Genomic DNA, 6,000 nt, shown 5'->3' with positions numbered 1-6,000 from the left:
CGTCTCAAAAAAAGAACATGGAAACATTCTTTTTGCACAGAATTTTTTATCTATTCAGCAAATATTTATTAGCTTCAAGCAAAAATCTAGACACTAGTATAAAATCATAAAATTTAAAAGATAAAAATGTGTGCCCTTTTAGGGTTTATATTGTTTTAGAGTATATGGAAAATATAAAAGCAGGATATGAAGCAAATCATTAAACTAAGGCAGGTAAAGTAAATTGATAGTCAAGAGGGCTCAGAGTTTTAAAAGGAGCTCGTCAGAAAAGGGCTCACTTAGGAGACATAACTGAGCCAAGACCTGTGAGATGTAGGAGTCTTCCTTGCAGCAGGTGGGAGCTGAGTGCCACAGGCAGGAGGCACAGCAAGTGCAAAGGCCCTGGAATGGGGCTGCCTGGAAGTCAGAGGAACAGCACCAAGGCAGAGGGACCTGGAAACAGCCGATGAAAGAGCGGGATCCTGAGCAGGACTTCGTTCTCAGGTGGGGGCAGACCCACACTGTGAAGTCTTGCCTTTCACTCTGAATGAAACAGGAAGACGCTGAAGCATTTGATGAGAGTGGTATGACTCATGCTGCTGGGTTAGGAACACGATGCAGGGGCTGAGACAGAAGCAGAGACCCCCTGAAAAGTCTCTGAAATCATATCTGGAAGAGATGGCAGGAAATGAGTCCCTGAAGTTAGCCACGGCGTAGCAGTGTTTTGAAGGTAGATTCTGGTTTTGCTGATGGATTGAATGCAAATTGTGCATGAAAGAGAAAAGCTAAAGAAGAATCCAAAGTTTTTGTGACCTGAGCAGCCTCAGAGGATAAACGTACCTTACGCTGTGATGTGGAAGAATGCAGGAGGCGTTGGTTTGAAAGTAATTAAGAGTTTATGTTTGAGGTTAGACACCCAAGTGAAGGTGTGACCGCGTTTATCGGTGTTTATCTGTTTCTGGTGCTCAGTGGATTATTTCCCAAGTGTGAGTTACTCAGTGTGGGATAAGGCCACATAGCTGTCCAGCAGGATGACCCAGGGTGGGCTTCAGGGCTCTGTCTGGGAAGAATGGCCTCCTCCTTCTTTCCTGCTCTTGTTTGGTAACTCTCCTGATCTCCAATGCATCTCTCCTGGACAGAAAGCACATGTATGCGCACACACACAAACACACACACAGACACAGACACATACAGACACACACACACACACCTGATAGAAACAGTGATTTCTCCTTTTGATCAGGAGCAGCTATAGCATTTCTGGAGCATTTTAGCATCTCAGGGGCTCTCTCATGTGCTTTACATGGATTTCATCACACAATCCTAATGACAACCCTCTGAAGCAGACGCTATTATGCCTTTCTTTTACAGTTGTGTAGACTAAGCCTTAGAGCATTATTACTCAGTTCAGTAACTTGCCATTATTTCGTATACTGAAAGTGATGGAAAAGAGATTAAAATCTAGGCAGTCTGACTTCACAGACCCATGCTGTTAAATTCTTCCCTAAATGACCTCCCTCAATAAGTATAAGGCATGTTTTCTTACACTTGGAATAATAAACGAATATCTTCTCATTGCATTTTTTCATTGCTATGTAATATTTATTTCTACAGATGTAATTTGCCAAAGTAATTCTCTATTATTGAAAATTTAAGTTGTTTCTATATTTTCATAGCTATGAAACATATGCTGCCATCCAATTTGCATTATTTATCCAATTATAATTCTAATTTGCCTCTAATAAAACAGCCTATAAATACTATATCAATTTACACAGCAATGTATTCAATTGTTGTTTCCTGAACTTATTGTCAATACTGTACATTCCTCTATTTTATAATGTTTAAAGTGCTTTTTCCCCACTGTTTATTTTGTATTTCTTTGATTATTAGTGAAGTTGTACTTATATATATATATATATTTTTTTTTTTTTTTTTTTTTTGTGACGGAGTCTCATTCTGTCTCCCAGGCTGGAGTGCAGTGGCATAATCTCAGCTCACTGCAACCTCCGCCTCCCGGATTCAATCAATTCTCTGGCCTCAGACTCCCAACTAGCTGGGATTAAAGGTACGTGCCACCACACTCTGCTAATTTAGTAGAGATTGAGTTTCACCACGTTGGCTAGGATGGTCTTGAACTCCTGACCTCAAGTGATCATCCCAGCCTCTGGCTCACTAGTGCATCCTCAGCTCTCCACTATGACAAGCTCAGGAAGCACAGTGATGTCACTTCCTGCATATGTAAGTTGCATAACTGACAAATAAAAATTGCATATATAAATGTATATTCGTGTATTTATTTATATATTATAAATATATATGCATGAATTTATATATTATAAATATATATATTTGTATATAATATATACTTTATAAATATTTATATTTATAAAGTATTCTATTTATATATTTATTTCATATACTATAAAATATATTTTTATTTTATAAAATATATATAAATAAATATATCAGATGGCAGAGCTGTATATTTATATATTTTTTAAAGGTAAAATATATATTTTTACATATAAATATATAATTAAAATCTACTTTCTGATCAGTTTTCAAGATTGCAATACATTATTATTAACTATAGTAACTGTGCAGTACAATAGATTTCTGGAACATATTCCTCCTGCCTAACTAAACTTTTGTTTCCTCTGAGCAACATCTCCCCGTCTCTTTTCCAAAGACAATGTAGTCCAACTTCATTTGTAAGAAAACTAACATTCTTCTAAATACAGGAGGTGGTTACCGCTGTACTAGCCAATTTATATTTTAGAAAAGAGAACACGTAGAGAATGGGTGGAGAGTTTCCCCAATAACTCTGTGTAGGTCTGTGTTTCCTATCTGCAAGATCCCAAAGCTCACAAAGTGCATCTTCACAGAATAAGGGGAGAGTGCTCATTTACAGGCCCACATTTTTGCACATATTCCTAATGCAGAAAGTGTTTACCTTTACACCAATTAAGGGGAGAGTTTCCCGCCTTAATCCATTTAAAACTTCATTCTTCATGAAATACTCTTTATATTGACAACCGTGAAAAACATTTTTCAAAACGCAAGGTAATTATTTTATTTAGTATAATAATTTAAAGCTAAGACTAATTGAGCCTCAGAATAAGTAGACACTGAAAATGCATTTGGATACTGAAGATAGCTATCCTGGAATTCAAATACTGAAGTGGATCTGAAGCTTGTTACTCCAAACTTTGTCTATAAGAGAGATTTAAAAAGAGTTTTAGACTCAATACTTCCTGCTTCCTTGAAGTTCCTACCAAATTCTTGATGTTGGTCATGACCAGGGCAGTCCCTCTGTGATGCTTCCTTCTGTCCCTTCTCACTCTGAGGCCCTTTCCTTCTTTTTGAGATAGAATAGATTAGACCCCGTGCTTCCTCATTCTGAATGATATTATTTACTCTCCTCTATTTCTAACTCCTTCTAAAAAAGAAGTGAGTATAAAAGCTTTCAACTTTCTCCCAAATGGAGATGAGAATAAAGGTTTTCTGCATAACGAGGAACCCTGTTATTTGTGCACATGCTTTTGTTTTCATTTTGTTTGGTATTTCTGCTTAGAAGGCTTCATTTTTCACTCATGTGAGTGGGAGCTATTTGAAAGTTCGAAAGGCACTACTTATTAATACTCTCTTATCAAGTTAATCCTATCAGAACTGTGCATGCGTTCCTTTCTGACCTTTAAAAGAGTGCTTACTGTGCCGGGCAACTTGGCTCACGCCTGTAATCCCAGCACCTTGGGGGGCCAAGGCGGGTAGATCACTTGAGGTGGGAGTTCCAGACCAGCTTGACCAACATGAAGAAATCCTGTCTCTACTAAAAACACAAAATTATCTGGGCGTGGTGGTGCATGCCTGTAATCGCAGCTATTTGGGAGGCTGAGGCAGGAGAATCGCTTGAACCCAGGAAGCAGAGGTTGTGGTGAGCCGAGATCACGCCATTGCACTCCAGCTTGGGCAACAAGAGCAAGACTCTGTCTCAAAAAAAAAAAAAAAAAAAAAAAAAAAAGAGTGCTTACTGGGCCGGGCAACGTGGCTCACACCTGTAATTTCAGCACTTTGGGAGGCTGAAGTGGATGAATCGCTTGAGGCCAAGAGTTTGAGACCAGCCTGGGCACCATAGCAAGGCCTCTTCTCTACAAAAAATACAAAAATTCGCTAGGTGTGGTGGTACGCCTGTAGTCCCAGCTACTTGGTAAGTGGGAGGATCATTTGAGCCACGGAGTTCAAGACTGCAGTGAGTCATGACCACATCTTTGCACTCCAGCAAGGGTGACAGAGTGAGACCTGGTCTCTGAAAATAATAATAATTACTAATTGTCAGGTATTGCTGTGTGCAAGGTGTGCAACAATATGTAAGGAATGGGCACCTCCTTGAAAAGGGATTCAGAATCTATTGGTGGAGAGATAGGCACGTACCTAATACACCTTGGTTAAAATATTTTAATGAAAATATGCGGCCGGGCGCGGTGGCTCACGCCTGTAATCCCAGCACTTTGGGAGGCCGAGGTGGGCGGATCACGAGGTCAGGAGATCGAGACCACGGTGAAACCCCATCTCTACTAAAAATACAAAAAATTAGCCGGGCGCAGTGGCGGGCGCCTGTAGTCCCAGCTACTCGGGAGGCTGAGGCAGGAGAATGGCGTGAACCCGGGAGGCGGAGCTTGCAGTGAGCCGAGATTGCACCACTGCACTCCAGCCTGGGCGACAGAGCAAGACTCCGTCTCAAAAAAAAAAAAAAAAAAAGAAAATATGCAATACAGAATTAGAGAAAAATCTAATATTGCTTCCAGAGATCTGGAGCAGCACATGGAATGTGTGAGCTGAGATGACTCGGGTAAGCAGAGGATCCGAGGGAAAGGCATTCCAGATAAATGGAAGCGTGGCTGCAAAAGAGAGGAGTGAGCTCACAGGCCCTTCCGGAGGAGTTCCATGGCCTTCCTGTGACTGAAATAGGATGGATTGCAGAGGATGAAGGAGACAGAGAGTGGTCTCTAAATCAGATGGTGGAGAAACCCTGGAGTTTATCCACCTCATAAAAGAGAACCAATGAACAATGTTTAAACAAGCAAGTATTACTCTGGTTGGGTTGCAGTCAACAAGAGAAGGGGGCTATAGGGCAGCCACACTGTGTCTAAAATTCAGGGAAGTTTGCTACTTTTCCCCCAGGCTGTGCACCTCTCAAAGTTGGCCTTGATTTTTTAAAATTCTATTGTCGCCTCATGATATAGTTTGTGTAGAACTGCTTTTTATAAAAAATAAGACAAAATAAAACAGAAATGAGCACATACGCTATTCTATTTAAATATCCTTTGGAAATTAACAATCGGCATATACATGTCTCATGTCTCACAAACATCTCAAGATTTGATTTTAGTGTTAATCAGTGACACATTTCATTTTTGTGATCAACTGTAGGTTTTCACTTTTCCTTTTAAGGGCTATTTTGACCTGACAGAGTCTCACTTCACCAAACCCTGTGGTTAAGTGGGATGCATTTGTGGGTGCAACAGAGGAGTACATTAGTCAGATTTCTCCAGAGAAACATAACTACCAGCATGCATGTGCACGTGTGTGTGTGTATGTGAGAGAGAGAGAGAGAGAAAAAAAAAAGAAAAAAAGAGAGATTTGAAGGAACTGGCTCATGCAATTGTGGAGGCTGCCATGTCCAAAATCTGTACTCTGGGCCATGAGGATAGAGACCAAGGGAAGAGCCAATGTTGCAATTCGCACCCAAGGGCCATCAGCCTTGGAAGTTCCCTCTTGCATGGGGAAGGTCAGGATTTGTACTACTCAGATCTTTAACTGATTGGTTCAGGCATGGCCACATAATGGAGGGCCATCTGCTTGATTCAAAGTCCACTGACTTAAATGTTAGTCTCACTCAAAAACACCCTCATAGAAACATCCAGAATAATGTTGCCCAAATATCTGGGCACCCTGGCCCAATCGAGTTGTCACAGAGGAATAACCACCCCAAGGGGCAAAGGTGAATGTGAAGCAGGA

The sequence above is a fragment of the Gorilla gorilla genome, chromosome 14 (genome assembly GCF_029281585.2).
Source record: "Gorilla gorilla gorilla isolate KB3781 chromosome 14, NHGRI_mGorGor1-v2.1_pri, whole genome shotgun sequence".
Lineage (NCBI taxonomy): Eukaryota > Metazoa > Chordata > Mammalia > Primates > Hominidae > Gorilla > Gorilla gorilla.
This window is presented reverse-complemented; position numbering follows the sequence as displayed.